At 46.8% G+C, this 27479-nt stretch overlaps 1 long non-coding RNA gene and 1 pseudogene across 1 annotated transcript; one reads left to right on the top strand and one right to left on the bottom strand.

Moving 5' to 3' along the window:
• Positions 1-4275: 4275 nt before the first annotated feature.
• LOC140212860 (uncharacterized) lies at positions 4276-26722 on the bottom strand. Its single transcript, XR_011889821.1, has 3 exons — positions 26439-26722; positions 12197-12279; positions 4276-4392 (listed from the first exon to the last, which is right to left on the bottom strand). It is a non-coding gene; the product is annotated as an uncharacterized lncRNA (long non-coding RNA).
• Positions 24115-24254, top strand: LOC126526527 (U2 spliceosomal RNA; annotated as a pseudogene).
• Positions 26723-27479: the final 757 nt, after the last annotated feature.

Genomic DNA, 27479 nt, shown 5'->3' with positions numbered 1-27479 from the left:
CGACTTGAGGAGCGCGTCGCCAGTATCGACACCCGTGTGGCCGCCATTGAGTCACACCTTACCGCCCTAGACACCAGGGTCGCGGCCTTAGAGACACGCCACAGCGCGACTGAGGCCACCGTCGCACACCTGTCGCTCCCTGCCCCACTCACCCCGGCACCTACCCCAACTCTGTCGGGGGACTCCGCCATCCATCATGGCCAGACACCCCACGCGCCTTAATTTCTGGCAGTGGAACTGTCAGGGGTTCCGCAGGAAGCGGAACACCCTGCAGCTCCACCTTCAGAACATCCCTCCCGACACTCTCCCCTCCGTCCTAGCACTCCAGGAACCCCTAACTCCCGTGAAACTGCGCGACTACACCTCCTTCCACCCTTCTTCTGGGGTCCACCAAAACGTTACCACACTGGTGCAGCGCAAGCTTGCTGCCGTGCAGCACCAGTTGGACGTTTCGGACTGTGCCCATCTCCTCCCTGAAATCCTTGCTCGCCGTCGCACTGAGACAAGCCTCTTTGTTCTCAATGTGTACAGTCCTCCCAAAGCCCCTTCAGCTCCTCTCCTCCTCGTCCTCCGCAGAGCGCTCTCCTGCGCTGGCCGCAACGCCCTGGTCGTTCATGGCGACTTCAATGCCCCACATACCACCTGGGGATACCCCCAGAACACTCGTAAAGACCACTCACTCTGGACTTTCATCCACAACGAGTGCCTTTCGGTCCTTAATGACTTCGCTTGGCCCACCAGGATAGGATCTAGTGTTCAATGAGACACAAATCCGCACCTTACCCTCGCCAAAAATGTCGCCAATCTTGCCTGGACTAATATAGGGGTCTTCCTCGGTAGCGATCACTGCGTCCTCTGCACAACTTTCCCACTCCGCTCCTTTGCTCGCGCCTCTACTCGTCTGACCCAGATAGTCGAGTGGGACCGCTTTCGCTCCACTCGTATCTCTACTTCCTCCTCTGCTCCTATCACCGATCTCTCTGCCTGGACCGAGACCCTTTTGGCGGACGTCTACGCTGCCACATCCACACTCTCTACAGCACCACACTCCACTACGGCAGACAGCCGTCTGCTGCACCTTTGGGAGGCCTATCACGCTGTCCACCGCCGGTGGCAGTCTCAGAAATATAATCGCCGCCTGCGCCTTCGTTTGGCCCCACTCGCGTTGGACATGGAGAAGCATTGCGCCTCTCTCCTTAGACAACAGTGGGGCCAGACCTGCGACCGCATGGCAGGCAACCTGGGCCTCCGCGACACGTGGTCGCTTCTCAGGGTGCTGCTAGACCGTACACACAGTAAAGCTTCCCAGCGCAAGGATATCTCCCATCTCCTTCATTCCTCCCCACTCACCGATACTGACTTCCTGGCGGCACTCCGGGACCACTACCTCTGCACCGACCTACGTACTCCGCTTCCCACCTACTCCGGCTCCCCAAACCCTGATCTTGAGGCGGACGTCTCCGTGGGCGAGGATCGTGCGGCGCTACTCACACTCCGCACCACCTCGGCCCCGGGGGCGGACCGCATCACTAACAAGGCACTCCGCAACCTAGATACCCCCTCGCTGGAAGCCCTTACTGATCTCCTCAATACACATTGGCAGGCTGGCACTCTTCAATCCTCCTGGTCCCATGAACGTGTCTCATTCATCCCCAAACCCGGCAAACCTATTGCCCTCGAACACCTCCGCCTCATCTGTCTCACTTTCTGTCTCGGCAAGCTGTTCGAGCATGTCATTCTGGCCCGCCTCCAGACCTATCTGGATGATCATGACTTATATCCGGACTCCATGTTAGGTTTTCGTCCCCAGCTGTCCACACAGGATGTCATGCTCCAACTTTCCGAGGATGTCCTACAACCCCTCCCACCACAAACGCACTCGAGCTATCCTGGCGTTGGACCTTACTAAAGCATTCGACAATGTACACCACACCACCATCCTGGAGGCTCTCTCCTCCCTCTATGTCGGACCCCGTGTCCATGTTTACGTCACCGCGTTCCTCGCCCACCGCACAGCCGAAATCTCATACGGCCCATTTTCTTCTCCTTCCTTCTCCCTTGGCAACAAGGGTACCCCCCAAGGCTTTGTCTTATCCCCTCTTCTGTTCAACATCACCCTCTTCCCGCTGGCACGTGCTCCACGCGCTATCCCAGCTCTGTCTCATGCTTTCGACGCCGATGACATCACCCTCTGGGTGACCATCGGCAATCTTGGCGACATGGAGACCACTCTACAGGCAGGTGTGGACGCGGTAGCAATTCACGCCCGGGCCATTGGGTTGAGCTGCTCCCCGACCAAATCGGAGCTTTTGCTCCTTCGGCCTGGGCGGATGGCCCACCTGTCGCCTTCCCCACTAACCATCTACCTTGACGGCACAACCATTCCTCTCGCCTCTGTCCTCCGCATCCTCGGGCTCTTTTTTCAGTCCAATGGCAAGCACACCACCCTCATCACTCGACTCACAAACACTCTACACCACACTGTCCGCCTCATACGCCGCATTGCAAACCTCCACCACGGCATGCGCGAACACGACCTCGGCCGCCTGGTCCAGGCCTTTGTTCTCAGCCGCTTCATTTATTTTCTTCCGTATCTCTACCCTTCACGTACCGAGGAAGACAAAGTCAACAGCCTCATTCGCCAGGCCCTTTCGCCAGGAAAGGGAAGTCAGCCCTTTCCCTTCCCACATCTACGTCGACGGCTCGGTTACTGTCGATGGGCGTCCACAACGCCCTTACGGAGCTCCTCCGTCTCACCCGCACCCGCCCGGGTGGCGCACTTCTCTCTACCCTTAATCTCTCCCCTCTTATTCCTCTTCCCACACCACTGCCCATCCCTTCCCATGTCTCCCCCCTGCTAACCGTTAATCCCCTCCCTAAATATATGCATCCAGAGCACCACGCCTCCCGTAGAGCAGCGCAATGTCCACGCTCTGGCGTCAGTACGAAGGGAAGGCCACCGTGGCTTACGTAGATGCTGCCCCGTACCGCCGCCACCCAGAACATGCCTTTGCCGTCACTGACAATTCTCTCCGACCCATTCTTACTGCCTCACTCTACACTTCTACCTCTGGCGAGGCCGAGGAGGCATCTATTGCCCTTGCCACCACGCAAACCTCCACGAAGTACATCTTCAGCGACTTCAAACCTGCGGTCTACAACTACGCGGTTGGACGGGTGGCACACCCGGCCATCGGAATCTTAGGTTCCGATACCGTTCCCTCTCGTCCCATCCAAATCATCTGGGTGCCCGCTCCCGCGGCCCATCCTGGTAACGAGGCGGCCAATTCAATCGCTCGAGATTCGACTGACCCAGCAAGCCCGCCCCCGCTGGAAATGGATACGCGCGACGCGCTCCTCACGTACCGCGATATCAGGCTGCACTATCGCCTCTCTCGTCTCACCTTCCCCCCTCCGCACCAATCCCTTTCCCAGCCCCACCAACACTTATGGCGCCACCTTCAGGCCCATACCTATCTCACTACCGCACGTCTTGGCCTCGTCCACCCCGGGACGCACTCGCCGGCTTGCCGCTTATGTGACGGCTCCCGCGCCGATTACGCCCACGTCCTATTCTCCTGCCCGGCACACTTGCCCCCCGCGTCTTGGCGCCTAACCAATCCCTAGCAGTGGGAGGCTGCTTTGTCCAGCACCGAGCCGGATATCCAACTCCGGCTGGTGAACTGGGCGGAGCACGTCGCGACTAGGCATGGCCTGGACGCCACAACCGGCAGCCTGAAGGTCGCCCACAACGCTGCTTTTTAATTGGTTTTTACTTTCTGCCTTCTCACCAATAAATGTTTTTCACCACCACCACGGCGGGTTCGCTGTCGGCTAAAAATTAGTTGTTATTGAACTGTGAAAATTTCTTCTCTGGAAAACGTAAGCGCTTTTGCTGTAGATTCGGGCCATCTTCCAGTTAATGCCAACTTTTGTTTTATGAATTTGAATACACTCAACGGGTTTATGTTTCAATAAAATATGTAGGAGTGTCCCGTTATACAAAATTAATTCACTTAACCGGCGTTTCCATTCCTAGTTTGGCCGTATACAACGCTTAAGTCCGATTCGCTAGACTGAGGGATTAAATCACATATGCACCACTCACTTATCAGACAATACTCAGAATTTAGCTGATATTCTATACACCAGGTCATATATAGCAGATACAAATCCTATATAGTAGATGTTTGTATATTCTCTACCTTGTTGTAATTATGCCTGAAACTGAGTAAACGTACCGATCCTGAGATCTGATTTGAGGCTCACCTTCTTGTGTAAGCAGGATAAGTCATGAAGGGTAGAACATTTGGATTAGTTGCTGTCCACGTTGCGATGGCGCAACCCAAAAGAGAAAGCACGGTGAACGTTGCAAGCGCCAACGTTTTCCGCCTGTGGAGTAATGACGAGCAAGTCGTTGGAAAGACCGCACGCTTCTGATTACCGCGTGACATGGCAATGCATCTTCTCAATTGAGTGTTAAAGGGGATAAGCTTAACTACAAGCGAATCGTGTCCATGTTTATTTCGGCAGGTTAAACATTGCACTGCAGCCTTGCTGCTCCTTGATTTCGAACACTAGCGACTCGAGTGCCGGAATTTATTGTAAACCAAACGCTTTTTTCACACACGCTTTTGAGCAGCTCTTTTGCAGAGTTCCAAAGACTTATGCCTAGTCATCAAAGCTAAATGAGGCAGAAAAAAGCGCCAATCAGTGGCAATGAGTGGCGGTTAGCCAATCCGTGCATGACTACACCATCTGAAGCTATTAGGTATTCCTTCTGGCATTCAAATATGCACACGCTTGGTCACGCTACATATGGTGGGGATAAGCATTCAGAGAACCGATACATGACCTGCCCGCGCAATTTCAAAGGCAACGGGAGAGCATACCATGACACTGCTCTTGTATAAGTGCATTAAATAGGGCACATTAATCGCAGATGAAGCACGCTTCCATATAAAAACAGGCGAAGCGGTGATATCCGTACAATCTTGTTCGGTAGCGTACATGAAAATGAGAAAGCATTAACGCGAAATTGCGTGACACCGCAGAAAATTATTTTCAGCATGCAGAATATCATACAGCTGACTTAAAGTGCTCACAAGCAACACATGCCCCATTCTTCTGACAAATAAGCATACATGCATGACGCAGTCAATGCAGAACAGACAATTCTCAATTTTAATTGAAATCGATACCTTTCAAATTTTACTGTGCATTAACAGACAAGAGCGTAATACCAATGCAGTTTCTCATAAACATTTAGTGCGCGGTGCTTTGTGAAGCGAAAAACATTGTGAAAAAAATTTGTCGCTTTCTGGTTGGTCGACACCTGAACAATTCATACCAGCGTCAACTGGGACTATAAAATGCACAAAGAAAAGGACGCGCACTGCGCTTTGTATTCTCTGCATTATTTGTCGAAGCCAAGCCTATGGGTACAACATAACACGTGTACACATGTGACGAGCATACCCGCCAAATTAAAAAGAAAATCCGCTTGCTACAAGTGATAAAAGTACGCCATAATTCAGCTCATGCCTCATGAATTTAGAAGGAATGCTTCAAATAGTTCTGGTGCCATCGCATCTTTGCTTCGGCCTAGTACAATAATTTGACTACTCCGAAAAAAATGCCGCTTTTTCAAAACAATACATAGCACGAAAGCAGCGTATAATTAACACCACGGAAAAACTACGTGAAAGAAAAATTCAAACTACTTTCACGCACTGAAGTTAACCCGCTAAATAGCTAGAAGACGACAGCAAGTGAAAACAGCCTATTAATATCAGCATTTCCTCGCACAAAATATATATGATTGTAGTAAAGGAAATGACTTATGAAATTGGAATCACAACTGACAGTTATCAGAGCTTTATCATGACGAACCTCTCATCGCTTTTATTTACTCTCGCAAGGTTAAAGGAAACAGGCGTTTTTCAGTATAGGTTCATGTTCACCACCTGCGTTAAAGGTCTACGGGCGACGGGATGCCGTTAAGCTTTAACACCGTGAAGCAATGCTGTCACTAAGGTTTGGGATGGCTGTGAAGTAGAGAAAGACAAGTGTTAGTTCGAAGAAATTGTGAGTGTCATGAGTGCTAATACTCATCCATCGCAACGTACAAAGACAATTCCAGTTAGTTTCGCTGCAGTTGGAATTAATTTCAGGGTCAAAAGTTTGAACGTTACTTAGCTCGTGACTCCTGCGCTTCCGTGCCTGTGCGGCCAGGGTTGTCTACCACTGCCGGTTATCGGACACTATAACAACGGAGAAGGAAATTCTACTTTATATGTGTTTCCATCACGATCGGTCTTCCAGAGTACCGTCACAAAAGAATTGATGTCGCTTGCAGAGCACCCTTTACACTTCCTGCACAGATTTACGGCGGCAATGGCTCGGCATGGGCTAGCATCGACTTTTGCTTTGCCATACCAATATCCCGCTGCGGGCGATGTAGGCACCATATCTCCTCTTCATTGGCAGATTTCACGAGCCGCGGTGACGAAGATTCACGTGTTTCCTGGGTAGACTACTCAGGCAACACTACATTGTCAGTACATTTGGATGATATGAAAGACAAAACCGTGCGTGATAGTGCGCCATAAATAATAGTGCTCTCATGCCGTGGACCTGCCGCTTTAGTAGTCACGAGATATGCACCTGTTCATCTACTCAGTTCAACGAAATTCCTTCTATGCATTACAAGAAATAAATATTGATACGTGCCAAAACTTGTGCTGTTTGCCCTATCTTGTTTCAAAACGAAGCGGAGAGCAGGTTCTGACTCATCGTCCTCATGTACAAGACTGTCATCTATACAAGTGCAAGCCACGTCCACTGATGTCAGCACAGATTCAACATGGCACTGACTTTGTAGTGACAGATGGCCATGTAGTGGACAGTACTCTGAGATCCCCTTGGTGGAAGAACAAGAGACTGGACTAGCGCCATGAGGCATATAGGCTCGACGATGGTAGCCACGACATCAACGCAGTCACCTCATAAATAAATGGCAATTCTTTGTGAGCCTTCTGTTCCTACAGGTTGGTGACCTCGGACGTGATACCACATCACAACTGTATACGTCTACCAAGTTTCTTTTAGACGCCATGGAACCGGCCGCCGAACTACGACGTCTCGAACGAAACGGAACGTCTTCCGTCGCCACACTCAAACTTCCCGATTTCTGGCCCTCAGACTGTGAACTCTGGTTCGTCCACATCGAGGCGCAGTTTCGACGTCACCGAGTTACATCTCAGGCGGTCAAGTACGACAACATTGTGAGTGTGCTTAACCCGACCACTGCAACTTTGGTCCGCGACATTTTGCTAGCCCCTACGCCCAATGATCAGTACGATATCCTAAAGCGGGAATTATTACGACGCACCACCGACTCTGAGTCGGGACGGATTCAACAGCTCCTCTCATCGGAGCCACTTGTTGACAGAAAACAGACTGAGCTGCTTCGCCGCATGACACAACTCTTGGGAACCAGTCCATCGTCAGCAGACTCGAAAGTCCTTAGGGAGCTCTTCTTCCAGCGACTGCCGAATTAGCTACGGATGATTTTATGTGCTTCAGCTACTACACCTGTCCAGTCCTTAGCCATGATGGCAGACCAGATTATGGATTCTTTCCATCCTGTGATATCCGCTGTTGACCGTTGTAATGCACCCGTGGCGACACGACCCCAGTTACAGCAGCACTTTGACAAACCAGACAGTTCAGGCACGCACCATGCTGTGCAAGTAGAACAACTTACTAACCACTTGGCTGCCTTACGCTTTCGTGCGAATAACCATCAGCAGTGGCATCGCTTGCATGGCCAAAACGGGTCACGGCCTCCGCCTCCCTTTATTTGTTGGTATCACGCCAGATAGGGGATTCATGCACATCAGTGCCGTCCACCTTGCAAATTTCCGGGAAACCGTCGGGCCAGTCACTGATGGCGGCTATTGCTACTGGCTCTATATCAAGCCGTCTCTTCTACGTCACCGACGGCGTCACGAAAGTTCGCTAACTTGTAGACACTGGTGCGGAAATTTGCGTCATTCCCCCTAATTTTCCAGACCGCAGAAGACATCGCCACGAGACGTCTTTTCTCACTGCCGTCAACGGGTCCAACATAAAAATGAATGGCCATAAAGTTGCCACTCTTGACCTTGGTCTGCGACGCCCTTTTCGATGGCTACTCACCGTCGTCGACGTCCGCGGGCCTATCATCGGCACTGACTTTCTGTGAAAGTTTAATCACTGCCGCCTTCTTCACCACTGCCGCCTTCTTGCCTCCTCAAAAAACCTGTCCGTACAAGGTATCACCACGTTTGCGCCACCTTTGCGTCTCGTACAAGCACACACCCAGATTCCGAAACACCGGTCCACTATCCTGCTGGAATTTCCAGAACTGTTCGAACCACCCTCGCCAGATCGTCCAATAGTGCACAACGTCATGCACCGCATTGTGACTAAAGGACCACCAGTATGCGCTCGACCTCGCCGCTTAGCACCAGACCGTCTGTAAATTTCAAAGCAAGAATTCGAACACATGCTCGAGCTTGGCTTCGTTCGTCCTTCGGCTAGCCCTTGGTCACACATGATGTTACACATGATGCCCAAGAAGATGAGTGCTTGGCGGCCGTGTTACGATACGCCATAGGTACCCATGCATACCCCACATCCACAATTTCGCCGCATCGCTTCATGGTTGCTTCATATATAGCAGGGTGGGTCTAGTAAAAGCCTACCACCATATTCCTGTCGAGCCTTCTGACATTCCTAAAACTGCAATCATTACCCCTCTTGGCATGTTCGAATTGATGCGCATGCCATTCGGCCACTGTAATGCCGCTCAAACATTTCTGCGGTATCGTCGATCAAGTACTCCGTGGCCTGACTTCTTGCTTCGTCTATTTAGACGACATTCTTGTATTCATTCTATCTGCTGTGGAACAGAAATCTAACCTGCGTAAGGTAATTGAATACCTCCGTCGATATGGCCTGGTTGTAATCATTTCGAAGAGTGAGTTTGGCGTGGCTTCTCTGGATTTCCCGGGCCATCGAGTAGATGAGCATGGCATCCAACTCGTCCCATTCCGTGTCCAAGCCATTAAATATTTTACCCGTCCTTCTACCACTAAGCAACTACGGGGATTTCTGGGCGTCATCAATTACTAGTTGTGCTTCAATGTTGCAGCCTCTGGGCATTCTACTCTCTGGCACAACACAAGCCAGCACGCCTATACCATGGACTAAAGCCGCTGAATCTGCTTTTATCTCTGCCTAGAACGCCCTTACTACCACTAGTCTACCGGCACACCTGCAACCACTCCAATGCCCCTTATGGTAATCGCCTCTGACATAGTTGTCGGCGCCGTGTTTCAACAGCTGGTTGGCAAGACATGGAAGCCTATATCTTTCTTTTCAAGGAAGCTGACACCACAAAAGACCCACTACAGCACTTTCGGTCGCGAATTGCTAACCTCGCAGTCTGTTACTTCCATCACAACCTCGAAGGGTGTCAGTTCTTTATTCTCACCAACCACAAACCACTCATTTATGCTACTAGATCCAACACTTCCTTGCTTATTCCCCACGATATTCGCCAGCTTGCATATATCTCCGTATTCACTACTGATATTCGGCATATCAGTGGTGCCGATGATCCCGTTGCTGACGCTCTGTCACGGATTCATATAGATGAAAGCCAAGTAAATCGCTCCGGCGTTGACTTCATCCACCTCGCTACCGCTCACGCTCAACGTACAGACCGGGAACTTCAAACACTCCAGACTGCCAACGATTAGCTGCGCTTCGAATGTATCTTACTGCCTGGATGCAACGTCACAGTGATATGCGACATGTGTACGGGTCGTCCTCGACCATACCTTACACAACAATTTTGGCAGCAAGTTTTTGACGCACTACACTCCTTATCGCACCCTGGAGTACGCGCCACACAACGTCTCCTCACTTCCCGCTATCTGTGGCCGCGTATGAACACCGACATCCATTGCTGGGCTCGGGCATGCCTACACTGCCAGCGCGCCAAAGTCAGTCGGCACACTATGACCGCTCCTGGTAGTTTTCCACCATCAAACGTTCGTTTCGGCCACGTTCACATCGATATCGTTGGTCCACTACCACCGTCGTCGACCCAATGAAACATACTCATTTGTATCGACCATTTCACACGCTGGTCTGAAGCAATGTCACTCTCTCACATTACTGCAGAGTCTGTAGCTCAGGCCATCTTAAATACCTAGATTTCTCGTTACGGCGTACCACACACCATAACGCCAACAGAGGAAGACAGTTTGACTCGTGCCTTTTTCAAGCGCTCTCCCGTATTCTGGGTGTAACGCCCATACGAACGACAGCTTATCACCTAAGTTCCAATGGCAGAATACTTCCGCCGTGAACTGAAAGCAGCACTTCGTGCCCATGACTACATGATTCCATGGACAGAGCACCTGCCTTTGGGTCTAGTAGGTCTTTGCAAAGCTCTGAAAGCAGATGCACAGTGTTCCTCAGCAGAGCTTGTTTTCGGTACGACACTTCGCATACACGGTGAGTTAGTCGCCTCGGAACTGTCATCTGCTGACTTACAATCTTAGGCCTACCGCCTTCGCATTACAATGGCCACTGTTATAGCACCGCCGCTTCGTAACGACCGCAGAAATGTTTACATGAGCCCATGTTTACTTCATAACAGTCACGTATTTATCCGTCGTGACGCTACTCGCGCTCCTTTACAAGCTCTTGACGACTGTCCCTCCAATGTCCTCAAGCATGACGCCAAGTTTTTCACAATTCTTGTCAGCAGACGCGAAGAAACAATTTCGATCGACTCCTTGAAGTAAGCTCATCTAGACTCTGGCAGTGCTATCTCCACAAATTAAACTCTCAACGGCAGTGCCTTTCTCGCTAGGGGGCGGGGTGGGGTGGTGGGGGGTGCTATGTATTTGACAGTACTCATAGAGCCCCTCGGTGGAAGAAGAGATTAGACTAACGCCATCGAAGTAGGATATCCAATCCAATCCAACCGCCATCAGGCATATAGGCTCGACGATAGTAGCCGCGGAATCAACACAGTCACCTGATAAATAAATCTATTCTTTCTTGGCTTTCTGTTCCTGCAGGCAAAATAGCCAGAACGCCGTTGTTCCATGAAACTCAAGGTTTATCTATCATAATTCCATTTTGCTGAACCAAAATTAGAAAAATATTAAGCCGCTGATACTGATCACTGAACAAATACAATATACATAATTAGCAATTCGTTCTAAAACACTCAGGCAACACTTCAGCCCGGTATCAATCACTGAAGAAGGCAAACAGTGCCCAATTTGTAGCACTCAAGTAAGCGGATTCTTGTGTTGTAAGCGGATCAGTGGATTTTTGTCAGATGCTTGGCTTCAGAATGCATTTTCCCATTTTTAGTAAACATAAAACTTGGCTGTGCATCTAATTAGACGTGTCATGTTTGACACCCTGCGTGCAAAGCATTTATATCTCACTTGTAGAACATAAATCGAATCCAGAGTAAGGTATTTCATTTTGTCTTGGGGCTTAATAAACTAACTTGTACAGATCTCGTGAAAGCATCACATTAAATATATGTACTGCTACAATCTCTAGAATCCTCTACGACGCTACAAGAGTCGAACGCTGAACAGGCAAACCGGCACATCAAACACTTTGTGTCCACCTCCATCGCTCATCTATACAGCGTCTTGTGCAGTTGTTCGTGTTTATCTTTATTGCAGTGCGGTATTTTTCTTTCCTTCTTTGGACAATTTCTATTGCTTTTAACCTGAACAACAGTTTGGCAATCTTTAGCCGCTGATCACCTTGCGAACTCTATCCATAAACACCTTCTTAATGGGAAGATGTCATTATGAATGCATGCTTTCCGGCAGCAGTTTAGGGCAGCCTGTCACTTTGGAACGAAAGTCAGGTTGTACTCTATCGCAGAATATAAGGCAAAAAAACAACTTCCTTAATATAGGGCCCGCATATCTTATCAAAACAAAATTTATACCCGTCTCCAAACTGAACATTGAACACCACATTTATTTTAACAGAGTGCTAAGCATAAACTTTCCATAGAGAGATATAACCTTAACGTTGTAACTCCTGATACGCTGCGGCTCACTATGATTTGCTGGCCTGTCGTGATATGCCAACTCACTTTTTCAGTACGAGCAGTATGAGAAGAGAGAGAACGAAAAGCTGGAAGTCTGTAGACAAGTACCAGAGGTGAACAAGAAGGGTCTGAAATAAAAAGAAAGAAACGCAGATATATGCACCGTTTTAAAGCATTCCAGCATAGAGCATTGCAAATCGTTTCATTTTTTGAAGCATGCAAGCAAAGACGAACAAAGATCTATGGGGACCCTCTATCCGCGTTCTCATGGTGTGTTTAAGTATAATTGCGGGAAACTTGCAAAAATTGAAAAAGCACAACAGTCCGAATTCTCATAGGAAAAAAAAAAACAAGTCAGCGCCCTTCCACTCTGTGAAGAAGGATGACCAGCGAATCTGTGTATGTGGGCCCCTTAATGGCGAACTGCCCCTCCGCCTCGAGTCGGCCCGGCATTTCACTATCTTCGGGTTCGGCCCGCGTATGGGGAGTGCTTAACGCCTGCGTCACCTGCGCCGCGGCTTGGCCCGGCATTGCACTGTCTTCGGGATTGGTCCACGTATGGGGAGGGCTTAACGCCTGCTTCACCTCCGCCGCCGGTCGGCCCGGTATTGCACCACTGTCTTCGGCATCGGCCCACGTATGGGGAGTTTTTCGCTTACAACGACACGAATATTGCCTTGTACGGTAGAGGTATAAAGATTCGCTGTAAAAGATTTGGCAGGCTGTATCAGGGATACAACCGCAGTGGGGCGCGTGAAGCGTCTGGTTAGTTAGTTAAATGGGGTTTAATGGCGCAAAAGCAGCTAAGGCTATGCTGCGCCAAACACGAGGTGTTTTAAAATCCAGTTTATGAAGGAAAAAGCTGTGTTAGTAGTCTATATATTATGTAAAAATCCAGTGCCGTCTAGAAATTTGCGGACGTCACATAATGGGACTAGCGGATCATCACCTAAAATTAGAGCAGGGTGTAAAGGTATGTGTAGTTCATATAATTTTTGCAAAAGTGTTCGCCTGTGTGTTTCAGTCTGCGTACATGTGAGTAATATGTGCATAACTGTTTGTGGCTGTTGACATTTCTCGCATGTTGGTGTGTCTTGTTTCGTAAGTAATTGTGTGTGAGGTGTGTGTGCCCAATGTGTAGTCGGCATAAAACTGCTTCGATGAACCGCTCCTGATGATAGCATGACTTCCACTCGCCAACTATGGATTTCGTGAGATGGGTTTTGTGCCATTTTACCGTGAAGGCTTTTCTAATTGCACGGGTGCTATCATTATATGGGAGTGTTGTGTTTGTAATTTCTTTGTGCGCTGCCGTCAATGCATATCTATCAGCTGCTTCGTTACCCGGTATCCCAACATGGCTTGGGACCCAGCAGAAAGGAATTGACCTCCCGTATTTGTTAAAAGCCACCATGTTTGAAATGTCGCCAATCAGGGGTTCACACTCAGATTTCAGATGTAGAGCCTTCAGTGTGCTTAAAGAATCTGTGCATATGAGTGCATTTTTGTGTTTATCAGCGATAATCTTTTTAACAACAACCGATATAGCGAAAACTTTGGCCGTGAAAACAGAGGCATGTTGTGGCAATCGAATACTTTTTTCCCAATTTTCCGTTACGTCCCCCACACCCACGTGTTCTTTCGTTTTAGAGCCATCAGTGTAATATTGTCTGTTATTTTGATATTTGTACTGAAGAGCACGGAATTTTTGTATAATGTGTTCGCGGGGGGTGTCATTCTTCTTTAAGTGTGTTTAATGTGTTCTTCTTTAAATGTGTGTAAATGTCTTCGTTAAATTTGTTTATTACCAATGCGGAAACTAGATTCACCGATCTAGGAACCATAGCATGTGACATAAGTGACCACTGCCCAATCTTCATGATTTTCTTCCCCCCCAATGTTCACAAGAATAGTCGAAAGGACGCAATCACAGTCCAGTATATATCAGACGATGCTTTACTTTTATTTAAGCGTGACACCATTGCTCAGGATTGGTCTTTTATATTCGGAATAAAAAACGTGAATGGTGCATATTCTAAGTTCATTCAAATTTTTTCTGCGAATATACGCGATACATTTTCCTTTTACAAGTTTCAAACCATCAAAAAGAATAAGAAAACCTTGGGTCACTCCTGCCCACAGGAGAGGTATCAATAAGAAAAATCGATTATTTCAACCTTCTTACGTACAAGAGTACCGTCTGATTTGAAAGATTTTAAAACTTTCAGAAATAAACTGAATGCCGAGCTACAGTCGGCAAAATTACGATATTATCAGCGGTTGTTTTGTGACATAAAGAATCAGCAACCTGACGCCGCTTGGAAAGTGCTAAACAGGGTGCTCGGTCGCGAAAGTAAAACGGAAACGCCCTCAAAGTTAACGCACAATAACCGTGAAATAGTCGGCCAGGCACTTGTTGATCATCTCAACCAAGCATTTATAGACCACGCACTTCCAGATATAACCTACAGGTTATCAGACCGTCAAGCAATTGCCCTGCTGAAAGCTTTGCTCTGCATGATATAAGTGAAGCTGAAGTTTATCGAACATTTCTAGGTCTAAAGAACAGCAAGGCCTTAGATATAGACAACCTACAAATAACGCCCATAAAATATGTTATCGAATGCATTACACCTGCGCTCGCTCACATATTAAATCTCGCTACCCAATCAGGTCAAATTCCTGACGCACTGAAACGATCCAAGGTAACAGTCATTTACAAGGGAGGCAATAAAGATGAGACAAAAAATTACAGGCCAATATCTGTGATACCAATTTTTTCTAAAGGCTTAGAAAAAATTTTGTTTTCTCGACTGACTAACTTCTTTGACAAAATAAATCTTCCCGACGCGCAGTTTGGTTTTAGAAAAGGACGCTCTACCGAAACAGCTTTATTAATTCTTAAAGAAAGTGTGCTACAAAACATTGAAAATAAACACATAACTCTCGGTCTTTTCGTAGATTACAATAGGGCATTCGATTCACTTAACCATAACATACTTATATTAAAACTCTCGGACTACGGGGTTCGCGGTAAGCAGCTCGAATTATTCCGTTCGTACTTAGCCAACAGGACTCAGTCTGTGTACATTGGTAATTACCATTCATCTCCCCTCGATATAAGATGTGGTCTACCTCAAGGCAGTATTTTAGGTCCTCTTTTGTTTAACGTATACATAAACGATATTGTCCGTATTGACACAAGCTCAAAATTTATCATATATGCCGATGATAGCACTATCCTACTCTGCGGAACTGATGAAGCCGATCTAGCGTCAAGATGGAATCAGGTCCTTGAGAAGCTCTTATTCTGGTCAAATTCTAACTGCCTCAAGATTAACCCAGCTAAAACCAAAGTACTTTTCTTCCGTGCAAGAAATAAAGTAATCAATTTAGAACAGGATATATACTGCGGCGGGCACAGGATCGAACTCGTCAGTGAATATAAAATTCTCGGAGTAACATTTAGCTCTAATCTCACATGGGATTCGCATGTTGACAACTTATGCAAAAAACTTTAAATGACTACAGCAGCTCTATCGCGTTGCCGTGCAATTCTCCCAGTGGAAGCCAAAAAACAAATTTATTCTGCATTGTTCGCTTCTCATATTAATTACTGTAGTCTCATATGGTTGACCAGTACACAAAGGAATATTACGAAGATTTGTTTATTACAAAAGAAAGTTGTTCGCAATATCGCAAATATCGATTATTTAGCTTCCACAGAATATTATTTTAGGTTGTACAACATTATGAACATACAACATATGTATGAATTTCGTGTTTTGCGTTCATTCTATGTGTCTTCACCCACTTTTAAAAACTTTATTAGTACAATAGCAGTACTTCAGCAAAATACCAATGATCGTACACGTTCTCTTGACTTTTGGATAATTGCGTTTCCGCACTTTTTACAAACTGCAGTCTTTGAAATATAATCTTCCGTTAATCCTAAATAAATACAAAATATAGTAAAGCCCACACTAACATTACTTCAACAGCTCTTTTCTTAAGAAAAATATCATACCTACCACTATTGTCGTGAAGCTACGTACATTCATATTCTTTTTTTTTCTTTAACAGAAGCGAAATACTCCTGTGTCTGCTTCTATTTCACATTGATGTGTTTTTGGAATGTGATATCTTTTCCTGATGTATTATGTGTTTCTGTGTATGCATATGTCAATTCATATATGTACATGTATGTGTGCATATATATATGTATATGTGTGTATGTATATATATATATATATATATATATATATATATATATATATATATATATATATATATATATATATATATATGTATGTATATGTTAGTTTCCCTCTTTCTTTCATTATATTTGACTTTTATATATATATATATATATATATATATATATATATATATATATATATATATATATCTGGTCTTATATAAGCATTATATCTGGTATTATGTATTCTTATTCTGATGAACTGTTATTTTCTGTACGCTTTTGTTTAACGGTTCGACATTCACGTCAAGGTCAAGCCCTGCCTTGAATATGGTGTCCGGGCCTCTGTCAAGCTGCACACCGCAGCTTTTAGCCCTGTCAACCACAAAACTTGTTTTGGAAAATAAAGAATTTGAATTTGAATGTCCAGTCACACAACGGGTCAAAGTCGTGCCATGGGGGCAAACGCTTTGGCTTTCTGGCAACCTGGAGCACTTCGCGAGGAATGTCGTAATCCCGGACATATTCCTCATATCGCAGGACAAGCGGCTTAATCATGTTCGGTTTATTTGTATAGTGTAGGCGTGAGTTGCATTGTGTGAGGATGTTGTAGCATATGTGTTGCGGTGATGACTGAATCCTGAGTATATAAGAGAATGTGAGTAATGCTCTGCGCTGCTGTAATGAGGGTTCATTACACTCAACGTATAAACTTTGAATAGGTGACGTTCTGAAGGCACCACTGGCCAGTCGCAGTCCAAGGTTATGTACTGGATCAAGTCGTGGGATGTAGGATTTTCTGGCTGAGCCGTAAACAATGGAGCCGCAGTCTAAAAGGCTACGAACAAGAGACCGGTAAATACGTAAAAGATACGTAAAAGTGCTTATGAGATAACACTTCGAGGATATTCAATGCTTTATTCGCCTTAATCTTTAGTGTTTTAATGTGGGGAAGGAAGTTTAGTTTTTTGTCAAAGATTACTCCCAAGAATTTATATTCTTGTTTTACCTGCAGCGCAACATCATTCAATTTTAAATCCGGGTCTAAGTACAACCCTCGTTCTTGCGAAAATAGCACTGCAACAGTTTTCTGAGTAGAGAAGCGGAAGCCATTTTTCTCAGCCCACTCCATTAGTTTATTGTTATCTGGAGCTGCCTTTCACATGTTGGTAAGTTTGAGGCGCGGCACGCTATTTGCAAGTCATCGACGTATATGGAGTGCATAACAGAGGTGGGAATGACTTTGTTGATAGAGTTCATTTTTACAATAACGAGTATTGTGCTAAGTACGCAACCCTGTGGCACGCCGTTTTCCTGGATAAAGGTGCGCGAGAGCGCAGTGCCCAGACGGATTTGGAATGTTCTGTTGGACATAAAATCTGCGATACAGTTTAGCATTTTGCCACGGATTCCTAGCGCGGCGAGGTCACGTAAGATTCCAAACCTCCACGTGGTGTCATACGCTTTTTCTAAAACGAAGAACAATGCCAGGCAGTGCTGTTTGTGTACAAATGCCTCACGTATTTCGTGTTCAAGTCGGACGAGGTGGTCTGTCGCTGAACACCCTGTTTTATAGCCGCAATGATGAGAATCAATGGAGTTCCGTATATGAAGCGTGAAAGTTAATCTGGCATTTACGATACCTTCACATGTTTTCGCCAAACAACTTGTCAGGGCAATGGGTCGAAAGCTGCTTGGGGATGTGGGGGATTTACCTAGCTTTAAAAATGGCACAACTATTGCGTTTTTCCGACTTTTTGGCATGCTTCCGGATTCAAATATTTTGTTAAAAAATTTAAGGCGGACATCTACGGATGCTTGGGACAGGTGTGCGAGCATAGAATAATGGATCCGGTGAGGACCTACTGCAGTTTTCTTGCCAGTACAGAGAACCCCGTTAAGCTCTTGTAACGTAAATGGAGCGTTGTATTCGTCCCTTGACATACAAGTAGTTGGTTGTTTCTCTTTTTCTGCCGACAGTTTGTATTTTAAGAACCTGTTTGTATAATTAGCCGAGCTAGAGACGTTACAGAAATGTTCCCCAAGTATATTCGCTTGTTCTTGTAATGTTGTCTGAGTGCCTGAAGGTGTAAGTATGGGTATCGCGTATGATGAGTAGTCCCCCTTAAACTTCCTTACCTGGTCCCACATCCTTTTTGATGTGACGGTGCTATTAATTGTAGATACATATTTTTGCCAAGACAATTTTTCCGCCTGTCTCCGAATAAATCGGGCTTTCGCTTTGGCTTGTTTGAAATTGAGAAAATTGTTTTGTGTTGGGTATCTGCGTAAAATTCCCCAGGCCTTGTTCTGCTGCTTTTTTGCTACGGTGCATTCACGTGTCCAACAAGGATTCAGGTTTTTCCGAACCACGCCAGAAGATTGCGGAATGGCCTTTTCAGCTGCAGAAATTATGCAATTGGTAAACTTTTCACTATTTCCTCAATGCTTAGGTCTGTTAAATTAAGTTCCTCCAGCCTGGCACTTTCCGTAAAAACAGCCCAGTCGGCCATTTGTAACTTCCAGTGGCGTGGTTTGTGGGATATAATGGGTAGTGTTGATGTAAGGTGGATTAAAGCAGGTAAATGATCACTGCCATATGGATTCTCCAGTACGACCCATTTAAAATCGCTAAAGATATCCGGAGAGCAAAATGCTAAATCAATGCAGCTAAAATTACGTGAGCTCGTTGAGAAATGACTTGGCGCACCTGAATTTAGAAGACAGATGTTATTAGTCAAAATAAAATCTTCGATAAGTTGTCCTCTTTCGTCATTCTTATCGCTACCCCAAAGAGTACAGTGAGCATTAAAATCTCCAACTAAAACAAAAGGCTCCGGCAGCTGGTCAATTAAATCTTCCAAATCTCGAGTTGTGAAATGGGTATGGGGAGGGATGTATAACGAACAGATGGTGACAGTCTTAAAAGTTAAAATGGTGACAGCTACTGCCTCAAACGCAGTATTTAGTGAAACGTTCCGTGTAGGGATGCCGCCTTGAACGACAATAGCGACACCTCCTGATAGACGGCTGGAGTGCTCGCGGTCCTTTCTTATGATTGTAAAGCCCTTAAGAAAATTTGTATGCTTTGGTCCTAGGTTCGTTTCTTGAAGGCAGAATGCCACTGGTGATAACTTATTTATAATGTCTTTGATGTCACCTAGATTGGGAATTAGGCCTCTGCAATTCCAATGAATGATGAAAGCCATGTCATCGGGATTGGAAAAAAAGCTTGTGTGTGTGAGCTTACGAGTTGTAGGTGACATGTATTTAAAAGCTGATTACTCTTATGAAAGGCGGTAACCGTTCAGGTTACCTTTCCTTTTCTCAGCGAAGACAAAATATGCCTATCCTTCTGTAAGCGCTCCAAGGAACGCGGGTCTTCTGGCGTCAATGACGCAGGGGTTTTCGGATCGACCTCCATCGCCTTTTCCGAGGCGCTGGACGATCGAGAGCCAGGCGCCGAGACGCGCGTCTCGGGCCGTGGAGTGCGGTTAAACTTGGGGCCCTGCGGCACTGTGGTCTGCTGGGCCGTCTTCGTTGCTGATGGAGCAGCACTGGCTGCAGCCACCAAGGGGGCGGTTGGGGTCTCTACAGGGGTACCGGACGTGGACCCTGTAGACTCCTGAGGCCGGTGTGACGCTGCCCTCTGCCGCGTCACACTGGCATAGCTTGTTTGAGTTAAGTGACCTAGCCTTTTCCTCGCTTCATAGAATATCTTCTCCTTTACAGTTATTGCGATTATTTCTTTTTCTCTTTTCCAGCAAGGGTAGCTCCGCGAGTAAGCAGGATGATCGCCCTTGCAATTGACACATTGTGCGGGAGCATTGCAGTTGTCAGATGGATGGTCGTTGGCACTACACTTCGCGCATGTTTCCTTTCCTCTGCATGATTGAGATGCATGCCCGAACCTCTGGAACCTGAAACACCGCCTTGGGTTGGGTATGTACGGTCTGACGTTGATTTTCAGATATCCTGCGTCGAGTGAATTATGGACAGTGCTACTACCAAATGTCAAAATCACATCTTTCGTCGGGATTTGTTGGTCATTTCGTCGTAGTGTTATTCTCTGAACCTTAATTACGTTTTGCTCCTGAAATCCATCGAGTAGCTCTTCATCGCTTAGGTTCAAGAAGTCTTCTTCAGATGTAACTCCCTTGCTAGTGTTGAGTGAGCGGTGTGGAGGGATTGTTACTTTGATGTCACCGATATTGGTGAGTTCGGCGAGCTTTTCTAGTTGACTTTTCTTGGTCAGTTCAAGGAGGAAGTCTCCGCTAGCCATCTTTGAGGCCTTGTAACCCAATCCAATTGTGTTTGCTAGGCATTTTGATACTGTGAATGGTGACAGTTTTCTAACGGTGGTGTTGCCTTCACTATGAAGAACATGGTATTTCGGAAATGTGTCTTCGCTTGGTTTTAAAAAGAACTGGAATGTTGCTTCGGTGCGACCTCTTTTCAGAGGCCGATCTGAAAGTCGCGGGAACGCTTCTGCCATTGGATGGTTTCAAAATTCGAAGGCGGTCGTAGCCACCCACCACGGAGCCCAACAAGGGGACGCTACAGGTTCCAAGAAACCTGCAAACGCCAGCTATACAGCGCCACTATAACCTAATGTATATACCCAAGGTTGAATATATCACACACGGTTAACCCTTGCCGCCAGGAAATACGGACGTAATAAGAAGTGAAGAGAAGGCAGGAAAGATGGGAAAGTGGGAGAGAAAGACGAAGATTGCAGAGGAGGACAGGAAAAGGCGACTGCCGATTTCCTCCAGGTGGGTCAGTCTGGAGGTGCCGTCTGTGTGAAGCAGAGGTCAAAGAGGTGTGTTGCCTCCGCCGGGGGGCCTTAAAGGTCCAGACACCCAGCATCGGCTCAACCTCCAGGATCCCCCTTTCCCCAAACACGGTTAAGCCGCGCACGGCTACACGCGGGAGGGTCCAACCCTCGTGTGCTCGGGTACGTAGTGTCGCAACACACCAAACGCCTGCTGACGCAGACGCCCCTGCGGGGAAACGTCTGGTGCGTCTGGTTCTGGTTCCCCCTCTGGTTAACCAGAGGGGAAGATGCGGATTGCTACCCTGCGCTGGGGACAGAGGGGAGCAAGTTAAAGAAAGGGAGCACAGATACGCAATCACAGTCGGTCACTATTACCGCATGCTATCACCGCACAGCACAGTAGCACTTGCATCTCTATAAAGATCAGTTCAGGCTACAGCCGCTTGTCCAAGTCTGATGTCCTTAAGAACTGCAACAGTGCCCTCGTCGCTTTCCGCTGCGATAGTTTGCGATGTTGGAATTCTGAACAGATTTCCACTAGCTGTTTAAGGTCTTTGATCAAAACGTTCAATCGCAATTGACAGTGATCGTCACTGTAAATTGCAGCGAGGACAGTCACAGAAAACGGGTTGAAGAGCATCCTCGCTATAATAGTTATCGCACGAGGTGTCGTTGTTCCTTCCAATTCGTGAAGCAAAAGACTTCGTAAAAGCCACTCCTAGCAATATTCCACAAAACAGAGTAGCCTTGCGTCGGCGGGTCCAGCTGGTATCCAGACGGAGTCGCCTTGAAAAATTCGAGTGTTCCACATGGAGCGCGTGATATTCCCGTGTAAGCATACGAAGCTTTCCAGCGGCATCTGCCTTTAATAATGGCATCGACTCCTCTTTGCCGCCTTGAAAAGTCGACAGAGCAGAGTTATCAGTGTGTTCGTTACCTGTGACGCCGCAGTGACTTGGATGCTACTGAAATGTCACGTGGTGTCCTTTTTCAGCCAAGGTATGGATTAGTTCTCTAATCTCGAATACCAGTTGTTTGTGTAGTCCATGCCGCAGTGATGATAGCAAAGACTGCAGTGTTATAGGGTACAGAAATGACGTAACCAAATGCACAAGTTACATTTCTGGATGCATTAGAAGGCCTAGATGCCTAACTTAAGTCACAGCTAGTGAGAGTCTTACGGTCTAACTTTGTAATTGTGTTCGCTCCCTAAGTAACTGGGCCCGTTTGTTTTGCACATGCAGTTTCGGTCCTAAGGTAAAAGAAATTGCTGGACGCCTAAGCTTCGCCTTTAAGAGTGGAACGCGATAGCATTCAAAGATCCCTGACTGCTTGTCCGCTTCCCCGCAATCGCAGCTTTGTTGCGATGGATGGATGGATGGATGGATGGACGGACGGACGGACGGACGGACGGACGGACGGACGGACGGATGGATGGATGGATGGATGGATGGACGGACGGGATGAGCGTCCCCTTTGGAGCGGGTCCGTGGGTTGCGCTATCAAGCTCTTATTATATTCCTTAATGTCCTACCTGTGTTAAAGAAAAAGACAAAAATAAAAGGAAAAAAGATTCACGAAGAATCCCCATCACCGAACTTTATGAACCACTATTTTTGAACCACATTGTTTTTTTGCACGCCTCCATTGTTTGTCATTTCCCTAATTTTATTCCCCGAATCTTCCAATCGCCTCTTACTAATCCCTACTGCGGGCATGTTTACTTTCCCTCTGCTCTCGTTGAACCCAACGGCTTCGAGGAGGCCAGAGATGACTAAATTGACCACTGGGCAGATATTTTCACATTCTAATAAAACATGCTCCGTTGTTTCCCTAGCTTTACATCAAGCAAGTACATGCTTGGTCTTCTTTGTTGTATCTCGCTGTATAAACAATATTGCTATAACATGTTTTCTTTACAAGCGGTTTTAGCGAACGACGCCTTCTGACCGACTTTAAAGGCGTTTCACGTCAAAACAAAGAAAAATAAAGGCACAGCCATTGTCAACGTCTGCACAAAGACCGGCATGTGTTGAAAAACAGCTTGGGTATGGGGACGAAGTAGTCCTAGCTGCACTGTTTAACGGACCGACGCCTTACCAATAAACAGAATAAAAGAAGCAGGTTGTGCGTACTAAAATACGAAAGGAAACTTATAGTGTTCTGTACAAGTTATATGTAAAGTACTGTGAACTTGTGGTCCTAGTAGTTACATCAGTGGGATGGCACGCTGTACTAATAAATACTTGGCAGAGAATAAGAATCACTTAAATAAGAAAAGTTTTAGTCAAGTTATGTATTCTAGCATGTGCGGGTGTAAGACCTCTTTCAAAAGCCGCTGCCATATTAGGTAGCCACCGCGATCAGGACGCATGAGAAATTAAAAAAAAATTTAGTGCCATTCCACTCTGTGAAGGTGGATGACAAGCGAAGCTGTGTATCTAGGCCCATTAATGGCTAACTGTTACTGCCATGCGTGAAACGTCGTATGCACATAAATGGAACGCGAGGCGTAACTGGTCGCTCATCCACGATGTTGAGCCTCGGAAAATGATGAGGCACCGTGGGGTATACGCATCCATGTATTGCTGCAAAATGTGGCGCGACACCTTTTGCTAACAAATCCCGGCACGTGGAACAGACACGCACCTCGCCCCACTCCGAGGGCGCACACCGCTTCACCGTAGCCAAGGCGACCGTGCGTTGGTTGACCTCCCGCAGTGCAGTAATGGTTGTGAGGACACTCGAAAACCACAAGCGGTCACAAACAATACAGACCACACAAAATTGGTTCCCAAAAAACTCCCTCTCAAACCTGGCCGTTGCTTCGGTGAAACGTTCGAAATTTGCGGGATCGGGACGTTTCTTTCCTCCTCGCGCTCCTGGCTAGCAAGACGCTTACGGGACCGCCACCACTGGAGAGTGGAAGGAAAGGAGATACGCAAGCTCTTGGAACGCCGACAAAGAGAGGGCGGTGCGAACGTAGGCATTGCCGACGGAGTTCAAGGTGTAGTGTCTGTTCTTATCAGCCTAATAGCTGATACGGATTGTATTTGGAGCTAAGATATTAAACTTATCTTTGCAAGTCGACCCGGAATTGCAATATCTTCGGGATCGGCCCATGTATGGCGAGAAATTCTCGATCTATTTGGCTCTTGCTCACGGAAACATTTTTCATCAGAACGTAGCCATATACAGCTTCGCTGTGAAACAAACGAAAAAAATAAAACATACCATATGAGAAAATTCGCTGCCCATTGCCTAAGCGAAGGTTCAGCGGTGTTGCACGACAGATATTTTTGTTACGACACACGACATAAGTGAACGTGAACAAGGCACAACGATCGAGGCCATCTAGGAGCATGACAAACTAGACGGAAAAGTGGTCTACCTCTTTCACCTAGTTTTTATCGTGTATAGGGTGAACTGGCTATCTGCGCAATTATGAGTACGCGCTACGCTACCACAGGTCAAGCGGTACTTTCCAGAATACGGAATCACGCGCAAAGTTCAGACGCACACGCGAAGACACGCACACACCAACTGCAATGTACGCTGTCATTTGGAATCACAACCTAAATTCCCACGATGCACAGTCTTATCCAAAATGACGCCAGCGCCTTAGGCGCTCTCTGTAGGGGAGGGTTCTCCCGGCGAGAAGGCTTTTGCGTTTTTACAGCGAACTTGTATATGGCTAGCCGATTTGTCCGTCCGTCTGTCTTCTGTACGCCGAAAACTCCTCCGGCGCAACCCCATGCGCATGCGTAAAAAAAATAAAGAGAGAGGTGCGCGATTAGCTGCGCCAGTAATGACGTCGTTGCTCTCCGTCGCAGGCGAGCGCGCGCGCAGCAGTTTCTCTCTAGCTCCGAAATGGATAGGCCACGCGGCATACGTGCTCCTGAGGAGCAGGCAGCTTTCGATCAGCAACGCCGCGAGGATAACCGGGAACGAGTTAGTCTACACTGTGCCGATGCTGCAGTTAGGGCACAAGAACAGGCTCGTACAGCCGAGCGTAAGCAGCAAGTGCGAACCAAGGATCCGGCAGCCTATTAAGCGGTCGTTTAATGAACTGTCGGGATTAACTCAGTGATAAACGCGGCCTCACGTTTTAGCTTCGCTGGTTAACCATCTGTACGGAGTGCTTGGGCGGTGATTTTTTTCTGAAACGTTTTTGCAGACTTCCGTGCACGTCACGTCGAGCTACATCTTTTAAGCCGATGGCGTTGGACGCGTGACTGCTTAGAATATACTGTCTGAAATTAATACTTATGGAAGTTAAACATACTTGGAGAGCTTATAAAGAAGGCCTCACGTGTACACGTGAAAAAATTTCAAGAAGAAATGTTGATGCGTGGCTGCTTACAGTGATTGGTGGTAAACTGATACTTTGAAATAGCAAAAATACATTAAGAGGTTCTTGATAAACGTAGACGGCCTCCCACATACGTGATAACATGTTTAAGCAGAAATGTTGGGGCGTTTGGTCACAGCCAAAATTCTAAAACCAAATTCACAACTCGGAGGAGCATTTTAAAAGATCATCAAACCATTTGCATTATTTTACGGTGCCTTCAGTGCAGCTACAACTTTGACATTTCTCTAGCGCATTCCACCAAGCGCCGCGTTTTGTTTATGTATATATTCTTCTCGATACACTTTGTAGCTTGCAAATGCCACAGCGTTTGCGCCAGAAGAGCTCTAGTCGGCACAACTAGGATAACTTTGAAAGGTGCCCCCGGTGCAAACGCAACTACAACATTTCTTGAACATATTGATACTTTAATACACATTTTATTTTTAGCAAGTTCTCTCCCAAAACGCAGGATGTATTTCTGAAGCGGCATGCTGCCCGATACATCACGTACAGAGGAACTAACAATATGTGATGTAATTTTCTACAACGGGCTTAATTACGCTACACACTTCAAACACTGATCGCACATCACCCTCGGTATTCTTAAGAACTGCCCCAATTTTCAGTGTGGTACTCTACTAATTCCTTCAGTGAATCACCTCTTGGAGCGGGAATTCTCCATCGCCACCGATAGTCGCAGAACGCCGTGTAACGCAGCGAAAGCGTACCCCGCTCCGGCGATTTTAACAAGAAATTCAAGGCTGGATGGAGGCGACACGCAATGACGCAGCCGTTTACGCTGTCCGGCGCTGATGCTTGTGATTGTGCGGAGGTTGAGCCAGATTAGGAAAAGCTCTTTCCTGCGATCAAACGTCGCACGTGTCCGCTTCCCAACGCGACAGCTGTCCAATGGCCGCTTTTAGCGCCACGTGAGAGCAACATTACCTGCGTCGCTCACCCGTTCGGTCACTTGGAAGAAATTTCTAATCTGCAGGAGCAGGGCCCACCAGGTATCAGCAATCTCCTTGTCAAGCGTCCGGAAAAATCCTTTGGCATCAGGCCCAGTCACAAAGCGGGGAAGCACGTAGGTGCACATGATGACAAAGAAGAGCGGCACACAAATCCTGCAGCAAATAAAAAGAAATACAGGTAACTACATGTCTCGTGTTCAGGAAGATCAGCCAGGAAGCATATACTTTAATTATTTAACTCATAAAAGTCCTGTGCGCTGTTGTATGTCATTGGCGACTCTTAAATACCACCGTAGTTTTTTATGTGTTGTGGTGTTCCCTCTAACAGGGACGCAAAACGACGAAAAAATTTAATCCGGACATTTGTTCTGACCGAAAGGGTGGCAGCCCAATGATTTTTGTTCCTTCCATTCGCATTTAATTTGTACACATATTTTGTGCTTTCAAAATCTGCGCGAATTCATTGCAAATAATATATTTTCAGGCAATCTTTTTGTAATAATGCTGTATACGTTCTATAGGCGACGATAAAATTCAACGGTCACCGTCATGCGCTATCGCCTAGAGATTTATTATCGGCTACGGCTAACCCCACGTTCTCCTCTTCTCTCAAACGAGCATTTCGGCCTCGCACAGATTACCAGTTTTGTGGAACTGCGGATGTTTTACATATTTGTGCGCAGTCGAACATAAAAATTAACGCTGACCAATATTAAAAAAAGAAATGCGCAGAAAACGTCGAGAATAGTGTCTGTGTAAGTGAATAGCCCGAAGGAACGAACGAACGAATAAAGCCACAGTGCGAACGAGAGGGCGAGAGAGAGAGGACGAGCGAAAGCGTGAAAGAGCAAGCGCGCGAGAAAACGAGTGTGAGAGCGAGAGCGAGAGTAAAAAAGAGCGAACAAACGAACGTTTTTGCTTACACAGCCTGACTAACCACCATCAGCCACCAACCACAAAAACGGCCGTAAGATTCAAAGAACGGAGGGAAAGCGCAATAAAACACGATGACAAGAGAAGGAAACGAA

Source organism: Dermacentor andersoni, chromosome 8, assembly GCF_023375885.2.
Source record: "Dermacentor andersoni chromosome 8, qqDerAnde1_hic_scaffold, whole genome shotgun sequence".
In the NCBI taxonomy this organism is placed as follows: Eukaryota; Metazoa; Arthropoda; class Arachnida; order Ixodida; family Ixodidae; genus Dermacentor; species Dermacentor andersoni.
This window is presented reverse-complemented; position numbering and strand designations above follow the sequence as displayed.